Source organism: Falco punctatus (assembly GCF_963210335.1).
Source record: "Falco punctatus genome assembly, chromosome: 9".
NCBI lineage: Eukaryota > Metazoa > Chordata > Aves > Falconiformes > Falconidae > Falco > Falco punctatus.
In genome coordinates, this window is record NC_137589.1 from 11,065,669 (window position 1) to 11,089,969 (window position 24,301).

Below are 24,301 nucleotides of genomic sequence, written 5' to 3' on the forward strand. Positions count from 1 at the left end.
ATCGGTGTAGGCAGGACAGCAGTGTGGGTGTTTCATGGCTTTCGTCTGTATTGGTGGGGCTGGAAAGTGCTACATGATTTGGAGCTGAGAAATAAAAGTATTGGCAGGCTGGGGGAGGAATCCTATTTCCTTCTGACTCCATTACTGAACCTGGCAGCATCTCAGATGCCAGCAGGGATGATATTCTATATAATGTGGCTAAACCATCCATCACAGGGAAGCAGATTCCCCATCAGCAATAAAGCCTTTGTCGGACCAGTTGCTACTGGCCTAGACTGGTGGGAAGCGCTGGCTTCTCCCTCTGCTCACAGCACAGCCAGCTAGCTTTCCCAGGCTGGGGTTAAACAGCATTGCTGCCCGGCAAAGCATTCGCCTGGAGATAGCGACATCCTCTTCAGCCTGCTTCCCCTCTTCGTTATATATCCTGCAAAACCGTATAGGGTGGCTGTTTTCTGCCCCAAGAAATGACTGCTTTGTGCCGGGGTGGGCACAGGTGATGGTGAAGCCGAGGGAGCGTGGTGGGAGCTGCCGCCCTGCCTGGCTGCCCAGCACGCACAGCCTGCTCGGAGTCTGCTCCCAGACAGCTGCAAACTGCAGTCGCTTTCCCCCTGTTCCAAATGTACCAGAAACTTCGGAACATTTGGTTTCGGTACAGCTTATTCTCCCTTCACGACTGGCACAGTTATTTTCATCTGCTCTCCCAGCCGGTTTTCCCCTGGTCCTGCCTGATAGCAGCAGTGGGAAGTAGGAAGAAATCAAAACAGCGTTTTGCAAGGCTTAAATGCAGTAATCCAGCCTCCTCTTACGTGCTGAATAAATGCCGAAGAGCTTAGTAACTGCTCGGTCACGTTCAGTGGGGTGCTTCGGCTGCAGCCCAGCAGATAGGCAGCGCTCTCCTTATACTCGTCTTCTGCCACTGAAGACCCCGACTTTAGGAGTGGATCTCTGTGGAGTACTTCGATGGCGTTGATCTGGTTAGATCACACCTATGTCAATCTGTTCTGTCAGCACCTGAGCAGGCGTACAGCCTTTACAATTGGTTTCAAACCCTTACCACGATGCATTGTAGAAGCATATAAAAAGTGCAGCAGGTCCGAGAGCGCTGCGATGTGTGGGAGACAAGTTTGTGGTTAAAACTTTCTTCTGAAAAAGTAGTTGTTACTTTGCACGTTGTTTAAAAGTATATTTAAATTCAAAGGGCAATTAGATGATTTGGAAGGGAAAAAAACACCCCATGTCATAAAGTAGTATATCAGAAACTCGTATTACTGTAGTATACATTCATGTCTGTACTTCTGCTCCTCAGTGGGAAACCGTGAGATAAATTGATTTAAAGGGGGGAAAGTAACAGATATATAATTCTTGTGTTTAATTTTACAGGCCAGACTGAAGAAGAGCGCATAAAAGGCATACCAGGAGAGCTTGGCAGCCTGCACAAACCTATGGGAAGGTAGAGGGCGGAAAATGACACAAAAAACATGGACAATACTTCAAGAGAGTATATTTGAAGAAACTGGAGAAAATAAAGGCAAGTCAAAGAAAAAACACATACACACTCAGAAGTTTGTTTTAACTTTACTGTCAGCAGCTGGTGTTTAAGTTACTCAATATGTAGAAATCATACATTTTCCTGATTTATTTGACCATTTATCCAGTTTATACCCCAGCATGTTTTGATATGAACTTTAAATACTACTGGTAAACAAAAGAAGAGGATCAATATAATAACTTACATTCGCTTTATGGATTTAATTTTCTCCTCCTCTTTTCACAGTGACCTGGAGCTAGTACTTTAAATATCCTTGGCTCCAAAATACAAGACAATTCATATTTATGTCAAATAGTTAGGGGTTTAGATAGTAAGTAATACATTCATGTGCTTTGCAGTTAATACCTGTTTCCTGCTTTTTCTTGATATCTTGATACCTCTCCTTCCTGCAATCACCTCTGTGTGCCATTTAGAAAATATAGAAGCACCATAAAGACAAGTTTTAAAAGAACAATAGTGTTTTAGCTAAAGGAAGCCACAAAACCACTGCTGGGCTCTGATTAAACTGGGCTCTATGGCTCTGATTAAACTGATAGAGCTGATTCTAGGTCAGCAGATGAGACATGCCTTCTCAGTGATATCAGACCCTCTGTCATCTTTGCAGCCACTCTGTTTTTCTACCCACATCACACAAATTTATGTCTGTACACACCATTATTACACTGAACACAAATGAACGGAGAAAGAGTTTCCATAGAATGTTAGTTAACTGTCCATAGGAGCAAGAAAATGAAGTGGGTTTGCATGAATTCTGTACTGTACTGTCATCCCGTTTTTGTTATCAGAATATTTGTATTCCTTAGTTGTCTTTTGAAACTATACAGTGTGTTCCTGGTGAAAAACCAAAGATGATTAAGAGAACAGATCAGAGCAAGTATATTTTCCCAGAATAGTTATCCACAGTCCTTTGACAGGGTTTGTTAGTATACGTGTATAGGTAATTTTGGATGCAAAGGCATACAGATATACTTTCCTTTGGTTCTATGAGTACATCAGTTTTCAAGTTTAAATTATTGCTTTTAGTAAATAAGATGCACTTAGTAGATGATGTCTTTGTTATCTAATTGGCTAGAATAATGACTACAATTTGGCAGCAGTACCATTTCTTTCCCTATCTATCCCAAATTCAATTAAAAAAAATCTATTTTTGTGATACAAGTGACAATCTATGATAATTGCATTATAACAATTTAAACTACAACCTCTTTAATCTCATGTAATTTAGATGCATCTAAGGAAGAGTGTTTGAGGTACAAATTTTGTTTTCTAATATTGGAAGTAACATATGTAAATGGAAAGTGAATTATAAAAGTTTGTTTCAAATTACTTTTATGGCTGTGTAATGCTCTCTGTTAGATTGGTAGTACTTGAACTGTGCTCAGAATTTACAAAATTGTCCGTTAGTATATGATTAGCACTGTTATTTGTTTGAGTCCTTGTAATCTTAGAAGCCTGTGTTTAGGGATTTATTTTATCTGACGATAAAATGAGAAAACAGATATTAGGGAAAAGACTGCATTTGCGATGAGAGCTAGCTAATAGTTTTATCAGTCTTATTTTCTGCTCCAACATTTTGGCTAGAAGACAGGTCTAGAGACTTGGGATAACCTCACAACTTTATAGCTTTTAAAATGCTTCAGGAACCAGGAAGAACGATATGCTTTCACTTTGGAAACTATAGTTTCTGAACTGCTGTCTCATTCCAAACCAAGGCTAGGAGGAGAATGTCCAAAACAAAGAATCAGCTGAAAACTGAACAAGCTATTTTTGTGTTTAAGCAAACACAGAATATTAGGAAATGGTTAAGTGAATTACGACAAGAAGGGTGGGTAATTTGACCTTTTTGGCTTCTGCTAGATTGCATGCACTTGGGTAGGATTTGACACAGGACACCAAAAGTACACAAGAGGTCTCCAAGGAGAGTTCAAGGTCCAACATGTTCCTCAGTGCAGACACTGGCTGCCTTTTAATGGACATATTTTGCCAGCCAGGAAATTCTGCACAACAACAATGTCGTAGCAGAGTAGGTCTGTTGGATTTGGGTTTCAAGGAATGGATAAAAGTAATTATTTTCCTTAATTAGTTTCCCTACCCAGTGGGGTCGGTTGGTTTCTCAGTTTTTAACAAATGACACTCTGATTCATTTGTGTCTCCTTACGTTTGAGCAACTGGAACACGGACACGGGGATACAGCGAGCACGTTTTGGTTTATCTCAGTAGCACAAAGCAGCTCTTGCGGTAGTTGCTGCTGGGTGGTTACTGGTCTTCCTCAGGGCATTGCGTGTCTGCAGCAGAGCTGTGGGGAGAGTTGAAGCTCGAGCCAGCAGCCTTCTGCTGTGCTTGGGGAGGACTGGCAATGTTTCTGCTGCGTATTTCATTAGCATTAAGATGAAGCAAGCAGGCAGCATTGCTTTAAATACAAAGTCATCTCTCCTGCCTACTCTGGCTGCCTCTCTGAATTTTTCCTGATGCTTGACCCACTTATTTGGATCTATTCACCCTCCTACACGGATTTTTTTTTTCCCCAAAATTTCTGCAGAGTTGTTGTGCATGTAACTATGAAAACTGGACTTTAGAACACTGTGGAGGTTTACAGAAAATGAACCAAAGAGGTTGTGTTTTTTGTTTGTTTGTTTTAGAAAGTTGTTTTTATTTTTAAACTAATACCATGAGCTTCTGAGCATAAGACATCATCTTTTAAGGCCTAAAGGGAAACTAATGAACTGATTTGTGTAGGTAAAGGAAATATTTCTGTTTAGGAGTATATCGTGCATGAGATACTTAGCTAGACATATGGCCAAAGAGCCATTTATTTCAAGTAAGTATTGCATATATTTTATGCTAATTATCTTAACAGACATTAATTCCATCAGAGACAAATTAACCGATAACCCCAAATAACTTATGCTCGGTTTTCCTCACGTTGTTAGCTTAGATTTCATGTCAAAAGATTGATTGTTCTGCTTTTTCATGAAGAAAAATAACATAAAACCAGTCCTACATAATGTCATCACAGGTGCTCCAGTCAAAATACCTCTGTGCAGTATGACAGTCACAGGGCGAGCCTTGCTGATAAAGAGATAACAGTCTGCTTTCCTTTAGAGGCAGATCATTCATATCACGACACGAAACGCAAAATGGCAATAGATATTGTGACAAATATTCCAGCATCTCACATTTTGGTACCAAAGCCCAAACCACTTTGATCTGATTTTGAGATTACATAGTAATATGACCTTTCTTCTACTGGAGGAGGCAGCGGGTTCCACGTGCCCTGCCTTCTGCTCCGTCAACCATATCTCAGGAAGCATGGGAAGCAAAGTTATTGCGTTGCCCTCTATGCAAGCCCAGAAATGTGGAAAATGTTCCCCCTAATTCTCCCCACTCAGTCCTACTTCATTTGGTGAATGCAATGAGTCAGCTTGTATCAATATGGGATCATCTAATTGCTTATTGAAAAGAACAAGCTTGAAATAGCTTTGGCTATCTAAATACTTGGCTTTTTTGAGGATAAAGTGCTGCGGTGATGGCGTGAGCCTCAGCCTGGGCTGCATGTGTCTTCCTAGCATTGACACTGGATGGGTATACCTAGTTCATCTCTTAAAGCTTCCCTGCTCTTTGTCCCAGACTAACCAGGTTAAAATGAGGTTAATTTTGTCTGCACCATGGTTGCAGCATGCATTGCCTAAGGTCAGAGTAGTCCCCGTCTGATCTGCTCTAACTCCTTGCAGGTGGTGCAACATACTGCTCTCTCCTTGGGTTTTTAGAGACAGCTGTGTTTCTTGCATTGCTCTTAATTATACTGGAAAAGTAGATGCAAGTCAAATCATTTCTTTCTCATTTCCCTTTCAGATGTAAATGAAATGGTTAAAGTATAAGTAACGCGATAAAGTCATCAGGTTCCACAGTAAATTTTCTTTATATAATTCAGTGAGAGACTGTTGGTTTTAAGAGATCTAATTCAATAGGTTTCATCAATAACTTCTAAACAGAAATAGGATCACATCGTCTCGACTACAAAAATATCTGACTAATCTTTGTGTGTTGTGTTTTGGTTGGTTGTTTTTTTAACCTAAACACAGCTTTAAATCGCAAGGATTGTGGATTTATATGCTTTTCATCATAGTTTCTCAGAGGTCAAAATAACATGCAGACACTATGCAGCTGAGATGGCGTCTTTATCTTAAACATTTTGGGAACAAAATACTTGGTAAGGGTGGTTAGTATAAAGAGTGGAAAATTAGGGAAGAAATTGAAGTTGAGACAGTCCAGTCTGGTGTACCTCTTTCATTTGCCAGTAAAAATGTTTTTTTTAATACTTTCACAACTTTAATATCTCCTCATGTGAAGTTAATTTAAATAAATGATTCTTGAGTGTATCTGGCAATTTCCAAAGGCTAAGATGACCATGGGTGAGACGTGATCCTTAATTGCATGGAACTCCTTTAAACCTATACAAAGCTGAAGCAGGGACACACCTCCATAGTGGTCATCTGGGAGAGCTCTTTAAAAGAGTGATTGGAAAGGAAGATATCCTAACTTAATAGTCTAATAACGTTATGGGGGTCATTACAGTAAATCAGAAGTTGCCACCTTCTGGTTCCATAAAATAAATAACTGTAAGTGAGAAGGCTCATAATATATTGAAGCTCCCCTACTGAAGATGACCACAACTGACACATAACATGCAGTTTTACAAAAGGGTTGATTACAAAATATTAGAATAGCCCAGTATAAACAGCTGCCACAATATGTCTTGCAGGTGTAAAGGGACAGAAGAATCATGGTCCCTTCACTTATGTGCTGTATAATCTTGATGTATAAATGTAGCCTTAGCATATGTGCATCTTTTCCTTATCACCACTCGCTTATACCATTGGTACGTATTATGCTCTGTGTGCTTTTTATCCTCTATAATCCTTTTATTCTCTCTGTGACTTTGCAAATGTACTCCATAATGCTTTGAAGATTAATCCTATAATTAAAGGACAGATAAATAATGAAATTTTGGGTTGCTCACACTGAAGCAGCATGTACAATCTTAAACCATTAAAATACCTCTAAAACTGTATTTCACTTGAAGTAACAAAAGTACCAGCTAATGTTTTCAAAAGCAGGACTTACAGCTGCTGATCCATGACATACCAGCTAAGCATAAATATCATAACGTATATTATGCTTTGGCTGGAATATACGTCACTTAAGGTGTAACATCCCTACTATTGTCATGTGACTGTAGAAACACTTTTCCTGTTTACTAAACAGAAAAGGCTTAATTTTACCAGTACACCAGCACAAGAACCCACAACTGATTGAAGAGGCTGTGATGTGTGCTGAATCAAAATCTAAATATCCTACAGCACAAATGACTCCAGCTCCTATTTGATGCCTTGTCTGCCTATGGATAAGCTCATTCAAGTGGAGTCCTGTTTCTTCAGTTACCAATTTGATCTGATAGCTGCCTTCATTTTGGAAAGCTGTCCCACAACTCCTGCCGTAACTAAGCCATCCCGCTGACTGAACAATAATAGACTAAGCAGTCCTGCCTGCCACCGGGATTCAGCGAGGCACAGATGGAACTTAGTCATCAGATGTTTGAGCAACAGAATACCCTGCTTCTAGTCATTTGTACTGAAGTGTTTCACCTGGGGGATTACTTTATCCACTTGATCTCTTCAGTTTTGGCTTGAAATGGAACCCTGGTGGTGACCTTTTGTAGTTAATGGTCCATCAGATATCACTAGGACTTCCCTTAACTTGCAGCCGGGTAGGGGGGGCGGAAATGACGTGTTAAGAAAAAAATATGATTTTTGTCCTTTTTTTAGATAAAAAGCTGCATCTGTCATAGAAGTACTGAGCAAAATAGCGTCTGTCCTGTGAGTCAAACCCTGAGGCCAGAACTGACTGAATCGCAACAGATGTTTCACTAACTGCCAGCGTACCTGTAGGAAGCCTGACCTTGCTGGGTAACTAAGCACATGCAGTTTTGGATAAAGCCAGAAATACCATGTGCATTGCTTGAAAAAGGTTGAACAATATATTATAATGTACCAACCCTGTGCAAGTTATGTAGCGTAAGGGGGAATTTCAGGCAAACATGAGGGGGGAAAAGAAACAATGGAGAAGGTTCAATGGAAAAGGGTTTTATTGAATCTGAGGCCTTGACTGGAGAGGAGGAGGGGATCCAGAGAGGGTTGATAGGCTGTGGGAGGTGGAGCTGATTGAGTAACCCAAGCAGCATAGGCCATGCCCAAAAGTTCTTGGCCTCAATACATCTTAGCGAGCCAACATCCGTGAGCTATTTCAGTAGGATGACCTGTCATCCATAGATAGCTCTCCTTTTTTCCCTCTCATTCTCTGCCTGCAAGAAAGAACGCTCACACAGTTGCCCTACGTGATTTTTTTGCTTTTGGCAATCTCTGCTGTAAGGGAAAATAAAGAATCGAAAAGCAGTGCCCTCCCCATGGAACAGGTAGCAAAAATCTTGTAATCACTATTAGAAATCTATCGGTAACTGGAAGTAGGAATGTGATGGTCTTTCTCTTAGAATTTAAGAAAAGGTGCTGGACTGCCAAGATTAACTCTTGATGCTAGTGTTGGTCCTCCTGTGTTCCTTCTGAAATGTAATTTCTAAAAGAATTCCTGTTGCCGCAAACTTCAACTTTCTCACTTCCTGATTACTACTCTTAGCAAGGTCAGGTTGTAGGTTGATTTGTTATTTGGAAAGGTATAGAATTAAGATTTCTTAAAGGCTACCAAAGGCTGAAAATTATAGAAACAGTTCCAGCAGGAGGCGTGCAGTTGACCAGAACAGTGTTAAAGTCTGTTCTTAAGGGTCAGCTCTTGTGATATCCCAGAGTGATGAAATTCTCACAAAGCATAAGCCTTCTAGCAACTTAGTTTAATGTCTATATACTTGTATATATATTAATATATGTGTGTGTACGTGCATCATTTTTGTCTTTTCTTAATCTTTTTGCATCTGTAGAATGGGGTATGAGGGGAAAGGGGGACAGGGACAGGTGGGGGGGACACCCGGTTCAATCCAACGTTTTACACAGAAAGAGGGTAGCAACAAAAGAACTGGTTTAAATGGAGAGTAGCAAAGCCACATCTGTTGAAGCACATTGTACTAAGGACAATTTTTAGAAGATTCTGTGACCTTTGCAAGTAATGGGTCTTTGTGGCTGAAAAGCCAGGTGTGGATACAGGCAATGCAGAGCGAACCACCAGCACAACCTGCAGCAGGTGAAGCGGCAGTTCGGTGTGCTTTTTCCTTCTTTATTGTTTCAACACTAAACTTTCTCTTGCTTGTGCTCACTCATGCTGTCATAGCTTCAAGTATGGTAGGTGCCATTCCTGCTTACTGTAAACTGGCACAGCTTGAGAAACCAGAGATCCTGGCACTTCATATAATATACACGCATACATGTGTATGTATAAAGTGCCAGATTCTAAGCGAATGGTTTGTTATGGATTTTCTAAAACACAATGTCAAAATGACTTGTGTCTTTCATGTCTCTCAGTTATGTTCCTAAAAGGTGAAGCAGTATATAACTTGCCAAAATTGCTTTTCTTTAAAGTATTTGCATTGTAGATATTAAACATAGAGCTCTTTTTATGCAGCTGTTGCAGTGTGTGCTGATATCTTATTTGGGACACTAACACTCGATTTTAATTCTTCTCCTTTCCTGACAGCAGTCCAGAGCGCAGCCCTGAATTTATGTTGTTAATCCAGAAAACTTGGGATTGTTAGTACTGGCACAAAACTGTCAGTGTGACAAGCATGCAGTTAGGACTGCAGAGTGTAAATATTGCAAAAATAATTTTAAAGCACGTGCATGAGGCTGCAAATGCAGCAATTCATTTTCTTAAAAATATCTGCCTGCCTAAAGGTTGTGGTTACACAACTAGCTCTGTAGCACAGGAATGATTGTTAATGATAAATAGGATTGTTCGAATGTTAGAGACGTGCAGGCATTTTACTACAAGTTATAAATGCCTTAGGGGGCAAGTTCAACAAAGTGACTGTACAGACGTGAAGTAAGGAATGCTCAAACATGAGGAAGTGTTCAAACATTTATGATTTAACAGCACCTGCCTGAAAGACCACAGAATAAAAACATCTGTACGAGTTCCAAAACATTTGTTTGTACGTATGTATGCAAATAATTCCTGTTGTAGATGTTTAGCATGCCTTTAGCATTTTTGTAGTACTGAAACACATGTACGTTACTTTGCATCAAGATACCCTGATTGTAAGTAAACAGTTGAATGGTGCTGCTGCCACCAGTTCCCCAGCCTCCTGTCCTGGTGCAATCCCAAAATGTTAATAGCCAGCTTTAATCCGACTCAGACTTTCCCAAAGTAGGAACCAAATGTTTGTGTACTAATTAAAAATGGAAGAAATGGGATATAGGGCCTTAAAAGAGGAAAGATAGGTTGGGTTTTGCTATAATTTATTTTGAAGTTTATTCATGGCTCTACCTTCTTTTTAAGTTGATCTGAAGGATTACAATTTGATATCATGTAGTGCTATAAACCAACAAATTCTTGCTTAACTATGTGGATATACTTAATCTGTGATACATGTTAAACTCGGAACAAAAAGCAAAAGCAACGTTCAAAATCCAGATCAAAATGAGGTACATCGTGGGCCAGGATACCTGCGGCGTAGCACTGGGGGTGGCTCCGGGGAACGAGGGCTCCCGGGGTGGGACTCCAGCAGAGCCCTGCTCAGCCCGGGGAGCCTGGTGGGGACCTGGGCTCACCCAAGGGGCTGTGGCTGAAGATAGGCTTGGAGAGGGTCAGGGCAGGCATTGGGCTAGAGGTAATATCCCCAAGCATGTGATGCATGCATGGGAAAGGGGCCTGAGGCTGACCTTTGTGCCAGACCGGAGCGGAGAGTGCACAAAGTGTTCCTGGTCCTGCTAGTTGGGTGGCACCCTCAAGTGAAGAGGTGGGTGCTGCTGCAGCAGGATTTGGGGAAGCAATGCTTCAGAAGCATCTCAGTGCCAGCATTTAGGCAGGAAAGGCAGTGACAGCTGGAAAGAAATGTTGCTAAGCAAATTATAAAAGCAAAAAAAGTTGCTGCTCTTTCTTTGGAGTATTTGGTTGAAGTCAACAGCAGCGCTCCTTTTTCTGCTTGCTTTCTTTTGATAGGCAAAAAAGGAAGAACCTGGGAGATTCTGCATTGGCAAAATCAGATCAGTTAATTGCACCGTTAGCTCGTGGAATGCCAGTGAAAAGAAGACAGTTTTGAATAGGGCCATGAGAAGGGTTAGAAGGGCCACGTCAGTGTAGCTCTAGCAGGCATGATATGTACAAATTAAAATACATAGCTGGCATGTTTACTTTCTTATCACCATAAACATTCTTTTTTGCATCTGGAAATTTTTTTTTTTTTGCAGGCTTTTGAGAAGCATTTCTGACTAATGTAAAACTGGCTGTCAGAGTGCCTGCCAGCCTGCTACAGAACTAAGGTAAGTGCCAGGCTCTGACCTTGTCATTGCAGTGGGGTTGTCGCTGCTTAGACGCCAAAGTACGTTTCTTTAGACTAGAACCTCCTCAGTGTTTCTTTAATGTCAGTGAAATCACAAGTGGTATAACCTAGGTGATAAATTCAGAGCATACTCCATTTTTATTTGGACATTAGCCTATGTTTACAAAGTGTCAACATTTTAGAGCAGGATTAGAAACTCCAGGTTTCATTGAAAATGCTGTCTCCGAAAAGAAAATAATTTTAAACCTAAATCAGATATGAGAGTAATATGAAGAAGGAATAGAAGTTTAGGATCTGATTCACACCTAAATCTAACAAATGTGTTAAAATAAACTCAAGCTTGTCATTTAAGCCGGAGTTTAGAAGGTAGAAAATATTGTATTTAGACTCTCCATAACCAGGCACATGGGGACAACCTTTAAAGCACTAGCTGCCCCGAGGTCACAGGGACCTGTGTTGGAATAAATCATTGCCAAGTAGATGTGGAAATACTCTGCTAGAAGACACTGCAGAAAGCCCTATAATGACTATCTGTGGTAGGCAGCTTTATGTAGTTCTAATAATATTTTGATTATTCAGCTCTGATAGTTTTTAAGCATCGGCCTATAAATTAGTGAAATAGTAAAAACGGACATTTTGATTACAGGGGTAAAATCACTGGTGAAACTGAAAAGAAGCATCATCAGTTCTTTCACTTCTCTGCTGTAGATACGGGCATCGCTGTGGAACGTCTTCCACAGCAGCCCATAATTAGATACCCATTTTATATAATAGATGATAAAATGACAGCTGGGAGTGGGGAAAACACCCTGGGAATTCCAGATGTGATCTGAAGAATATGTACTGAGGTGAATATATTAGAAGAGAATTTATTTTTTTTATGTTCGTATTTCAGATTTTGGATTTACTGCTAAGTTCAGCATCATGCAAATTGGCTCAGAGAAGGTATGACTCAGAGTTGTTACAGTCCACAGAAATATTTTCCTTGCCTTTATTAGACTTTTGATCAGTCCTAACTGTAGAATTTGGATGGCCTTAAGCAGTAGCTTGCAGTAATTTACACAGACATTGTTTCTGGTATTACCAAATACTCTGGAAGCCTGATGAGGATATATATTTGGCCTCTATTATGCCTTGAAGTAGGAGCATCAGTTAATTAGCTATCAGCTGCAATTTCTTTGTTTCTACAATGGAATAGCTTACCATAAAAAAATATTTTTAGATTATTTGTTTAGATTAATTGTTTAAATATACCTGAAATAAAGTGGCTTAGGGAAGAAATTCAAGATCCTTTTCCTAATTGCTTAGCAGGCTAATGGAAGGCTGAATTGCAAAATTACTTGTGCAAAGAAACAAAGATTACAGAGTAAATAACCGAATATTCTCTCTGCCTCTAGGTTTTTCTGTGTTTTTTCAATGAAGCTCCATTTAGAAAAGGTGATTTTTTTTATTTTTTTTTTTTTATCCAGAGTATGTCTTTATGTGGATAACATTCTGATGACTTATCTAGTGTAATAATGCTGAATTTAACATAACATGTCACACCCATTAAATGTGTCTAAGGTAATTAATATTTCTGGCCTCCTGTTTAACAGAAGATATGTAGATTGCATCATCGTCTTACTATTGAGAGTTTATAATTCTGGATTTGATTTACATTGGTGTCATTCGCACAAAGCAGCTTATCTGTGCATATCTACCTCTTTTCATGGTTGGGAAGATAAATGTATATTTGATAGATCCAGGCTGTATGGTTTTTGGCTGCTGACTGTGAAACCTTAAGCTTAGTAAATTGGATTTTAGTGCAGTTCTGTTTCAGCAAACTCAGTGAATCCCAAGCAACTGTGATCTCAGATGCAATTAGGCATTAGATATAGCTAATGAGTAAGACAGCAAAAAAGGATATCATGAGGCGGGATTATAAGGGCTGAAGTTTGCTTTCAAGGAGGAACTTTATTGGCTTAGCAGAAATACCCCCACAGCTAAAGCCCTTGCCAAGCTCATCACCTTACACTCAAAGGATAAAGACTTCCAAGCATCCTGGATACCTGCTCCATCTCTGAAGTCCTCTCATTTTCAGGGGACATCGCAGACCTTTGAGCATGGGGAAATGCATCTGGGAGTACCTACATGCCAAGGCTATGGCACTGTAATGTGATGAAACTGTGGTTTACCACTTTGGGTTTCCAAATTTTAGATTATTTTTATTATTAACTTTATTTTTTGGTTTGTTTGTTTGTTTGTGGGTGGGTTTTTTTTTTTAAGAGATACTTTCTTAAAGGAGTTGTGTAGGAGCTGTCCAGGACCGCTCATGCTATGTATTGAAAAGCAGCAAATCAGAATGAGAAGTGGTAATCAACTCATCTTGATTTAATATAGTTACTTTATAGAGCATGAGCAGCTAAAAAGAGTCAACAGCTCTGGCAGTAACTCTGTCATTAAGTCTTCCAGACCAGACTGAGCAATGCTGCTGCACCCAGCGCTGAGCACATCGGTCCTAGGCAGGAGCGCTCCTGGTGACAGCTCCACCGCTGGAAACCCACGCCAGGCGGTGGCCCTGCTCACAAAGAAAAGCCAGGCAAAGAAATCAGAAATAGGGAGGAAACGGGAGTAGAAAGGGATCCAGGCACAGAAAAATGTCTTTCTCCAATTTGTCTCACTAGCAACTGCATTCAACTATCTTTCATTAGATGTACAGTCTTCCTCACCGTGCTGAGTATGGACAGCAGGTTTGTGAGCTTAGCTGATCTGAAGGTTTGTGGAATCTTCCAATTCCAGGTGATTCTGTGGTGAAAGGCTAGAGGAACGCAAGAGCACCGTGCAGAGTGTGAGTGGAATATTCCATGAGTATGTCTTGCTCTGTGGATCTTTCATTCTAGATTCACTGTATTGAAATTTGCTCTGGTCTGGTAGTGAATTAAATCTGTTCCTGGTGGAGTTGCATCAGAAAGTCTTTGAAGAATTCTTCATGCCTTTTTTTAAGGAAAATATGATGCTGACTACTATATATCCCAGTTCAATATTTCACACTAAAGCTGGAAACATCTATAAACATGTCAGAGTTGTTTGGGTGTTTTTTTTCCATAATATCAATAAGTGGGAAATGAAAGGCCAAAGTAAGAGTAGTTCTGTTGACTTAAGAACACTTTTCTATATAAGTTGTTGCTAATAATGAGGAATTTGTTGGCTACCTGGGAATGCTCATTCAACACCCTTACCAGGCATGCTCAAAATGACCTAAAGTTGAAGAACTTGTATTCATTATTAAAGCAATTAAAAATGCTTATGTTAAAACTTCAAGGAAGGGCTGAAGATTTCCCACTAGGAAGGTAAGAAGAAAAAAACCCCAAAAACTCAAATTCATGTGTCATTAGAGATTGATTTCTCATAAAACTAAGCTGCTTGCAAGAAAACAATATTAAGATGTAAACCAATTAAAAAAAACAGTGAAGAAGAGAGGGCTGCTGGAGGTTGTGACAGGTCATGTAAGCCATCTCTGTGCCTGAAGGAAGAATAGAATAGTGCTTTTAGAGCAAACCTGAAGGCGCTGTGCTTTACATCATCACTGAAGCTAGTTAGGCAGGAAAATGTAAACATCTCTGATTCGAGCAAGCAAGGCTTTTCACCACTTCCTCAGCCTTTTCACAGTGGTGGTGGCTTATTTTCGCTCATCCGTGCCAGCAGGCAGCTGAAGAGGACAGCATGGAAGATAAGAGACCACAACAGCTGGTCACGGACAGGCAGCCTCGTGCATCACTGCTGTAGCTTCAGTGGCCGAGGAGGAGGCAGGTTTGCCCTTTCTGCCCAGCAAATCCATCACTGCATTAGTTCTCCCCAAAAGTGTCTTCCGTGACTATATACCCTACCTCAGTTCTTGCAAAACTTATTATTGTCTCCAAATATTGTCAGGGTCTTTCCAGTTATTTTCAAATTTACTTTGTTACCAGACATCTGGAGTTTCTCTGTGGCTTTGCATTGGTGCTTCTTGTTGTTACCTTGTAAGCAGCCTGGAGAGAATGGCAGAAACGTCTCTCAAATATGCCATACTTGCAGACAATTCTCACCTTGCCATTGTCCTCCCAGGGCAAGTATTTGGGTAATACATTTTTCTCTTGCTTTCCATATTTTCCTCTTTAGAAACGTCATTGACAAGAGCTACTAATGTCATTCTATGCAAATATAAGGAGAAAGGAAATAATTTTTTGCACATTGGTTCCTTGCAGAATTCCTGAGAGCAGCAGAGATGGTGAGGAGGGTAGTAAGAAAGACAGGTAGGCCAAGGTAAAACAGCAGCCGTTTTCCAGCCAGAGCAGCTTTCCAGCTTAGCTAGTAATATTGACTAAAGTCAAGACACGCTTCTAAAGAGGCCATTTCTACTCACCATAATTACTTCACCTTACAGTAATGCTAATTCATTGTCACAGCACTCCTCTACATAGAATAACATCACTTTACATTTTCCAATAAATTCAATATATTCTGAAATTTACTAAGGCAGTAAAATTTGTGATTCCACACAGTAACACATAGCAATCACTATTTACCATAGAAACCCCTCATAATGAATGCAGTAGTAGGGGTTAGTGCCGATTTTAAATTTAGAAGAGACCGAATTTTCTTCTGAAATTACAATTTGTATATTCCCAGTATATCTAGGTCAGTGCAGTTGTTTAGTGTATTTGGAAAATTAACTGCTGTGTACATTCTTCTACAATGAAAGAAGAAATCCACTGTATAGCACTGAAGCCTTTTCACTTTGCTCCCTCCTCCCACCAGGTAACTACAAAGCCTTGACTGGGCAAACTTGCAGAGAAAGCAATGCCTCTTTTCCACTGAAATAATTTTACTGAGGCCAAATGGAAGGCTTAAAAAAACATTACTCAGGAAATGATAAGAATTTATTCAAGAAGAATGTAAATGCGAGCATCTGACCTTTTTGAATGTATTCAATTCCGGTATTCCGTGCAAGCTCCATGAGGATCGAACCTTGTACTTTGCATTTGTAGTTAAAAGATTAGGGCTTCCCTTCAGCTGTTACAGCCTGCATCTAGTGGCTTTAAGAGCAATCTGCAAATGTTTACTAAGCTGTGAGGCTAAAGTAATGATTAGCTTTATTTGCTCTGTTTCTCTTCAACTCATTCTCTTCAGCTTCTCTGGTTCAATTCATTGGGCCGTGAAGTGTTGAGTATCTTCTTGGAAAAAATGGGCCATGTGGACCAAAAAGGACAATGTTCAAAGACTCTAGAAGGTTTGGGAGCCATAGTTCAGCCTTCGCTTAAAGGAAACAAAAGACACATGAAAAGAGTAGCCTACCAAGGTAGACAGAAGCCTTGTAAGGTAAACCAACATGTTATAAAACTAGGAGAAAAAAGGTCCACTCCCTCTTTCCCGCATGAGATAACATCCTTGTTTAGATAGGAGAAGCTGGTGTAGCACAGGTATGGCAGCTTCTGTCAGACACTTCCCTCATGCAGAGACCTTTTGAAAGGTGAATCAGATTGAGACTGACTCTGCAAGTGGTTTGGGCACCTGTGGGGTTGTAGGTTTTGTTTTGTCCTCAGCTGAGAGATACAGCCAAGCTGTTGCATGGCTGGTGGTAATACACTGATGGCATAAACAACGGCAGGTCGGTACATATCAGAAATGCAACATTCCTCCAAGAAAAAATGTTTCCCAGAGCTACTGCAGCTTCCTCAGGGATCTGACTGAAGTAATTCTCCAGGATCTTAGTAACACCTGTGCAACATGAAGGCCATCTCAAAGGGCTTCTTGTTCCAGGACCTCTTTGATCCTGAACCCCCTACATCTTTCAGAGAACTGCAGAGCTGGAAACCCATTTAAACTTTTCATTTGGAATAGCAGTACTCAGCTGAACTGACATCAAAGTAAACTGGCAAATTAGCTATGCATTTGTATGCAGTGCTCTCACACGTGTGTCACTCGGGGAAATAATGTGGCCTTGCTCAGCAGGATCCTAGAAGCTGCTGCTCTGTGCTGTGCTGAAAGTAATTTAGATGTATTGTGCTTCTGGGTCCTTCTCATTCTCCTGTTCCCAAAAGGCATGATTGCTGTTGGAAAAATATTAAAAAGTGGTATTTTTTGAAGGTGACTTGAGACTTCAAAAGCTCTTCATTGCCAAGCTGCTGGGTAGTTGGCCTCTCTTAGAGAAGTCAGCAGAGAGCAGTGCTACAGAATAAACAGCAGCTCGGCATAACCCTTACCTGAAATAGAAGATACGCAGGCAGGAGAAATGCCTCGGCATGTCAGTAATAAAGTCCTACAACTCAAACTGGAAATCCATAGAAGCAAATAAAGTGGTAAAAAGGGAACAACACAATAGACAAACACATAAGTGAAAGGATAGGTCCTGCTAGTAATTTCTGACTCTTGAATCTACCTGCCCCTGGGTTATTTGTCACTTGGCATAAACGTGCACGTTGCTTTATATGTTGTTGGTGTGTCATAGTTAAGTAACCTTTTGGACTATATTGCATAAGTAATGTCCCCATTATGGCTGTGCTGTACTCTATCACAGTAACAGATTAACTATTTTGGCATTCCTGCTTGGATTCCACATTGAAGTTCAAGAGCTTTCTTCCTTCATTCATTTTGTCATCAGCGAAAATTAATTTTCTTGTATTCTCCCTTCTTACCACTTTTAGAAAAACAGAAACCGTCTGCTGGCTAGTGACTCACTGAAAGGAAATGAACATTCCTTCTCACTGCAAGGTGGTATTAGCGACAGTAAATTCTCCCATGACCTTATTTATCTATCATTTACCATTCAATTCACAGTTATGTGTGAAAAGCTGTGATGTATCCTATGATTACCTAAAAACAGGTTAGAAAACATTGGGTGAAAGTGATGGTTGTTTTTAGGGCTTCTTTTGTATGTATGAAAGCTGGTGGGGATCTTTTCCATATTTTTCAGAATTATGTCTGAATGTAGACACGCTTTTTAAGCCAACCTGTTAAAATTAGGCTGCTTCTTAAAAATAAATAAATAAATAAATAAGTGAGTAGGTTTTCAAAATTTCTGGAAACCCACAGCTCTCACTGAGGTCAATGAAAACTTTGGGATACCAGACTTTTTGAAAAGATGACAAATGTATTTAGGCTGTAGCAAAAAGAGGCTCCAGAGACTTAATGGTGTAGAGATTGCCCATCTACAGAGGCATTTACTAACAGAAAATAGTCTGCGCCAAAAGATCCTGTTCTATTAGATACCTCGCTTTGCATTATAAATTATATTCAAACTGCTGGTCACATAAAAATTATTCAGACTATAGGAGAGAAGCGACTAACAGAGTAACAGTCATTCTCACTGCACCAGAGCTGCAAACCTCCCACTGGATGGAACGTGGCTGAGAGGTATGTGAGAGCTAAGGGGTGTTGTCAAGGCACATTAACCAACCCATTTCTGTATTTCTGTCATCATATCAAGGTATCTTTGGCTCACACTTTTGGGGAAGATTTAGTGTTTCAATTCCTGGGTCTGGAAAATCTTGGTAACATCTGTATTTTGACAGCTGCCTTTTAAGAACAGTTACAATTCACCCCTTAGTGTTTTTCAAATACGAAGGCACATTTTGTGGAAAGATAATCTACCAATGCAACAGCTTTGTTTTCTAATGGGTAGTAACACTACCAAAGATTAATGATAACATCTAGTTGTTTGGTTGGTGTCTTACACAACCCAAACTGTGGGGAGGGGTTTAAAACAAACAACAAAAAAAATGAAAATAGAGGATCCATTTTGGGTTTAGTCCATAATGTGGGGAAATTGCACACAACACTTACAAAAGGCAAAACTTCGTCTCTGTTGTCCTTGGATTCAGAAGAGTTAGATCCAGAGGAGGCACGGGAGAGAACCAGCTCGTTCTGCATTGCTGTCCATCCACTGTGTAACAGCCTATGGATGCATCCCACAGAGCAGGTAAACTCAGAGGGTTTCTCTAATCGACTCAATCTGCAAAACGGCATCTGCCCTGTGGCAAAGGTGTGAAACTACTAAGTTCAGAACCTTAAAAGTGGTTTTGAAATAAAGAGGATGAGGATGAATAAGTGAGAACATAACAGGAAGTTATTTGTGCAATTCATGTTTATGTGTGACAAAGCGAACACAAGAGAACCTGTAAAATATTAGTGGAAAGTAGGTAGCAGGAGCTGCTGTACCAGGTGCGTACTGTATTTAATTTCTTTGCAAATATTAGCTGTTTGCTTTTTTTTTGTTTAGTTCGATATTATCCCTGATATGTGCTTAATCCACAGTCCAAAGAGTCAATGGAAAGCTTTACAGTGGTTTAACTGCTGGTCAAGCATCATATGCATTTTAATTAAATTCAAATGTTAAAAGTCAGCTGTTGAAGCCAGACTAGGTCTTTCTTCTGTTTTGGTAATAACTTTAGGGGATAATAATTGAGCAAGTTGTTCATTTGCAGACATTCCCCCTTACCTCCAGCAGTTCAAAAGCATCCAGTTTACTAAGGCTTCTATATAAACTGAGAAATTACAGAATAATTGACAAGAAAATGTCCCAAAGAACACCAGAAAATAGCAACGGAGTGATTACTTGAGTGACATGGAAACACATATTTGAAATCTACCTTAAATTCTATAAAGAACAGGCAATTTAAATTCAGCGGAAAAGGTTATACAAGACTGAGAGTTATGCTAGCCACTGTTTTACTGCATTGGTTTTACTGCATTGAAGCTGCATAGATGTGGATTATTTATTCATTAAATAAATCTTGTGTTCCTTCAACGTAATACACATTTAGTTCAGAACTGGTGCAGAGAAACGTGGAGTTTCTGCAGCGCAGTCGGTGCAAATCAAAGCTGCTCACTCTTTGGGCTTTTCCATAGCTAGCACTGAGCTGGGAGAAGCCGTGAGCTGAAACGCAGATGTGGTCAATCAGGCACCTGTGTGTGTGGGCATGCTTTTCTGTGCCCATATTGGAGATATTTTGCCAGCAGAGAAGGGACGGAGAGTTGAGGGAAAGGAGATCTGTATTTAAGGAAAAAAAAAAAAATCTTTCTTGAGGTTGCACATCCATCTGACTGGCAATAATGCCTAACTTTTCTTGTTGAAAGATTTTTATTTTTTTTTTTTTACTGAAAATGACATAGTTCTGGCAGAGTACATAGAAAAAGTTTTTGAGACAGCTGTCTAAGAGGCATGTGGAATCTGAATTTCCCAATTGCTTGTAGTTACTAAAAAGCGCAGCAACGCTGCTGGTACGGTACACCAATTCGAACTGTGCAGATGTACCACATATTGCAGTAGCTCCCAGCCTGAGGCGTTCGTTGCTAAATTCGATGTCCAAATGACTGTAGCAACGGACAATGGAAGTGCTTTAGCAGAGATAAAAAAGTGCATTCCCCCTTCTTTCCAGCTGTTTACTAAAAATTCTGAAAATGTTGATCCTAGAGAAGAAACATAGCTCTATACCATAAACGTACAATGCATTTGTTTAGCGTTTGAACCTTAAATTCTTTAAGAACGTTGCACAAACAGTGGGTTCTCCCCCCTTACCTCGCACCAGTCCTGTTTAGCGAGGGCTTGATCAGACCTAAACTGTTTGTCGCTGTGTCAGTGTTGTAGGGTTCAGTGCTTAACAGGAGTGTTGGGTTATATGCTAAAGAAGCATATGGCTTTGCAAATCAGGGAGGAATTTATTTAGTAGTAGAATTTTATTTAAAGATTGCTCATTAATTCGTTAAATCAGCTTTTGGTTACAAGTATTTGCTTAAGTTTATGCAACATAAATTGCGTACAACTACAGCTCAAATTAAATCTTATGAATAATGTATTTGAACAAATACGGGCCTTTAATGTGTTTGCAGTTGATTTGTAGTCAGTTCATAATTTTATGCCTAAGCTCATTTTTTCAAGTTGTTAACTCATTTAAGTTAAAAGTGGGATTTTATATATCTCCAAGTATTTACTATGCACTTTTCAGGCTGTATGATTTATTTTTGAGGTGCTTTTTTCCTCTCCTTGGAAGTCTCTGAATGTCCTAACAGCCTCCTGAAAGGTTTACTGTGTTTGAGTTCAGTGCTGGTAATGGAAAAAGAAGTGTAAACCGACGAAAAGCATTTCTCTGCTTCTTGTGCAAATATTAATTCATGCAATGGTTGTGCTATCATCTAAGAAACTCTTTTGCATTTCTCCTATATGAGGATGATTGTGTCCAAGTATTCGTGACTAAATAAATAATAATATGCATAGATTGGCATCACTCAGATTAAAGAAATAGAATGAATGATGAGAAATATTCTGAGAGGAAATAATTTTATTGCAAAGTCATGTTTTCTGAAACAGAAATGTTTGTTCCAGATCAGTTTCTGAGAAACTGCTGGGAATGCTGTTTCTGGAGCCGAGTGTCCTGGCACAGCCCTGCTCACCCTCGCTAGCCCTTTTGAGTGGGGGGCAACCCAGGTACTTCTCTTGTTTCTTCTAACTGATCTGTTTCAGCTTGCTGTAGTTGAAGTTTCTGCTCACCACTCAAGCCCTCGCTCATCATTCCGTTGCCCAGAGCCTCCAGTCACACGTGTCCTTTGAGACAGCCCGCTCAGAGATAAGAAGCCCGCCAAAATGAAATGGCTGTTTTCTGTCTCATTGCTTCACCCAAGAGGCAGAGTTTTGGGTGCTGCAGGTCTGTGGGCTGGGTGGGCAGCACCGGCTCTGCAGCCAAAGGGCTGCTCATCCTCCCAGTAAAGGAGAGCCGCTGTCCCAGCACAGCCACTCCATGGCCAGGTGGGGCTCACCTGGTGGGACACTTCAGACGTTCCTGGGGGTGCTGAGGCAGATGGTGCTTGGGCCTCTTAGAGGTGGGAATGGAAGGGGAAGAGGGAACGGCAGGCTTTGGCTGGGAGGTGAGGCTTCAAATGTCGTGTTCTTACACCGTGTGTGTGTGTGTGCGTGCGTGTGCAAATGGTGCTTCTGTTTCAGTCGGTGAGTGCTGGGCACATGCTGTACAGGAGAAGGAGCAGCAATTAATACAGCATGTGCTTTGTCCCAGAGTGATGTTAATTTGCGGTAAGGCCACTTCAGCAGAAAGAGCAAGCAAGTCCATAACAGGCAATGAGGGAGAGCGGAACACGGGAACCATGGGAACGCTCTCCAAGGCACAAGACCACTGTCCGAGCTCCTTGTTCCAAGCCTTGGGCTTCGTTGGGGCTCACGTCTGGGGCTGTGCAGTTACAAGAGCAGTGCTAACCCTGAGGAGCAGCCGTGGCACTCTCCACACGAGGTACGAAATAAAAAAAACTACAGCTCTTCAAAGCTTTCACACTGCCTTCTGAAAAGCTGCTTAGACAGAAATGTGCTCTGCCATTTTTATCTGTGCTTTGCTTAGTACTGTCACGGCTCTGTTGACTTATGTTCTGATGTGATTTTTCCAGTGCAATTTTCCTCTCCTGGTGAAGAGTTAAGCCAGCCCTTAATATGACTATCTAAAAAAAATTAAAATAAATTTTCTGTAAGGATGCTGCTGCCTATTAATATGCCTTGTAATTAGTACATCCTGGATCTGTGTCGAAGAGGCAGAATTGCAGTTAACCTCTTTGGCTGGTGGGAGTTCCCTGCTGGTGTGAGTGGTGGAGGAAAGCCACGTGGTGGGGGCTCTGCGGCTGTGTTCCCTAGCCCCTCTGGTCTCTGAGCAAAATGACTCATGGTTCGGTTTCCACGGATCAGTGGCCATCATCCTCTGTGAGGAGACTTAGTTGCCAGGACAACTGTTGCCAAGACAGACTGGTTTTCCTTGGGAACAATTTCAGAGCGTTATTTCTGTACCACAAACCATCTCCCGTGTCTATTGTTAAAGCCACGTGAGAAGCTGTTGGAGACTTAGCTCCAGGTTGAAATGAGGAAACAGTAGGAAGGAAAAACAATTACTATTGTTTACCAAAAAGGAGTTTTCAGTCCTACACGGAACTGCACAAAGTCTGTGGTCTCTCAGACTGTCCCTGAACTCTGCAACCGTGGGCCCCAAAGCCCAGTGTTGGAAGCCTCTTCAAGCCATGAGATCAATATGAATCCCCAAGCTTTTCTCTTAAAGCTGTGGTTCTCTTTAAAAACGTCTAGTTGGGAATAGGATAAGGTCCTTGGGGATATTCGTTATTGCAGTACATAGCTATATAAGCTCTTATGATTGAGTACGGTGGCTGTGATCAACAGCCTGCATGTGCTGGGAGCAACAGATTCCACTACCTCACCCAGCCTGGGAAATGCTGGTGGTGTCGGAAAGACTGATGTGCCCTCAAAGGAGTGCTCTGTTCCCTTCAAAACGGCTTGTGAGTTTTATATCACCTGAAAGATTGCCTTAGCTTTGCTTTGTCAGTGCTGTAATGTTAATAGTATATTTGCAACAGTCAAGAATCCCTTTTGTTACAGAGGCTTTGAAAGTTTATGATTCAAAACTTTACCATTGCTGTATTAGCTTCCAATTTTTTGCATGAAATACTTTTGGTTCAAGTGGAAAATGTCTTTGATTATTATATGATATTAGGTAATATTCAGCTGAATGGATGTAAGCTAGTTAAATAGACAAACCACTCTCCTGAGAAATACGAAGCAAACAATTTTAACGCTGTTCTTGTTGTCCACCAGAGGTCACTTAAGGCCACTTTATTCATTGTTGGCTGTGCTGTCACTTGCCTAGTTAGCATCTGTGTTATGGATCAGCCCTGCAAATGCAGGTCCTGAAGACCCTACTAATGACATTGAATCTTTTCTAGAATCATAAACGTTAGGAAACAGAAATGCAAAATCCTGCTGAAACATAAGAAAAATAATGAAAAACTGTAGGGACTTCATTGATCCCATGATTTCAGCACATAATCTCAGAAACTACAGCATGCTTTGCAGGCTTTGCTGTATGTATTAAAGAATTTTCAGTGCAAACGGATGCTACCCTATATTACTAAATCTATATGGGGTTCCTATGCGGATTCTTTTCTGCTCAATCTTCACAAAACATTTCTCAATGTGCATTTGAGAAGCAAAATGTGTTTACAGCTTCTGATACTTCAACCATGCGTGAATCTCAGGTGTTGCATGCTTGCAGAGGCCTTTGCTTCACAAATTTTTGTTGCAACATGAAGAAAACCCTCAAGAAGCCTTTACTTGACCGATCCAGTGTGATCAACTCATCCACCTTTGGCAAAAGATGCCATTCTGCATTTTCTATCAAGGAAGAATGAAGAGCTGGAAATCGAACATGGTGTTTTATGAACACTTAAGCATC

General features: G+C 40.5%; 1 protein-coding gene and 1 long non-coding RNA gene across 4 annotated transcripts in view; both read left to right on the forward strand.

Annotated features, from left to right (window-relative positions):
• LOC308069139 overlaps positions 1-4,564 on the forward strand; it is a 38,222-nt gene extending 33,658 nt beyond the window's left edge. The window contains exon 3 of the long non-coding RNA XR_013930293.1: positions 1,381-4,564. This is a non-coding gene — a long non-coding RNA (uncharacterized lncRNA). The remainder of the gene's footprint in view (positions 1-1,380) is intronic.
• A 63-nt stretch (positions 4,565-4,627) lies between these two features.
• SFTPD (surfactant protein D) overlaps positions 4,628-24,301 on the forward strand; it is a 61,380-nt gene continuing 41,706 nt past the window's right edge. For all 3 annotated transcript variants that reach the window (XM_080400928.1, XM_080400925.1, XM_080400926.1), the window contains exon 1: positions 4,628-22,306. The gene's annotated coding sequence lies outside the window, so the exon portion shown is untranslated. The remainder of the gene's footprint in view (positions 22,307-24,301) is intronic.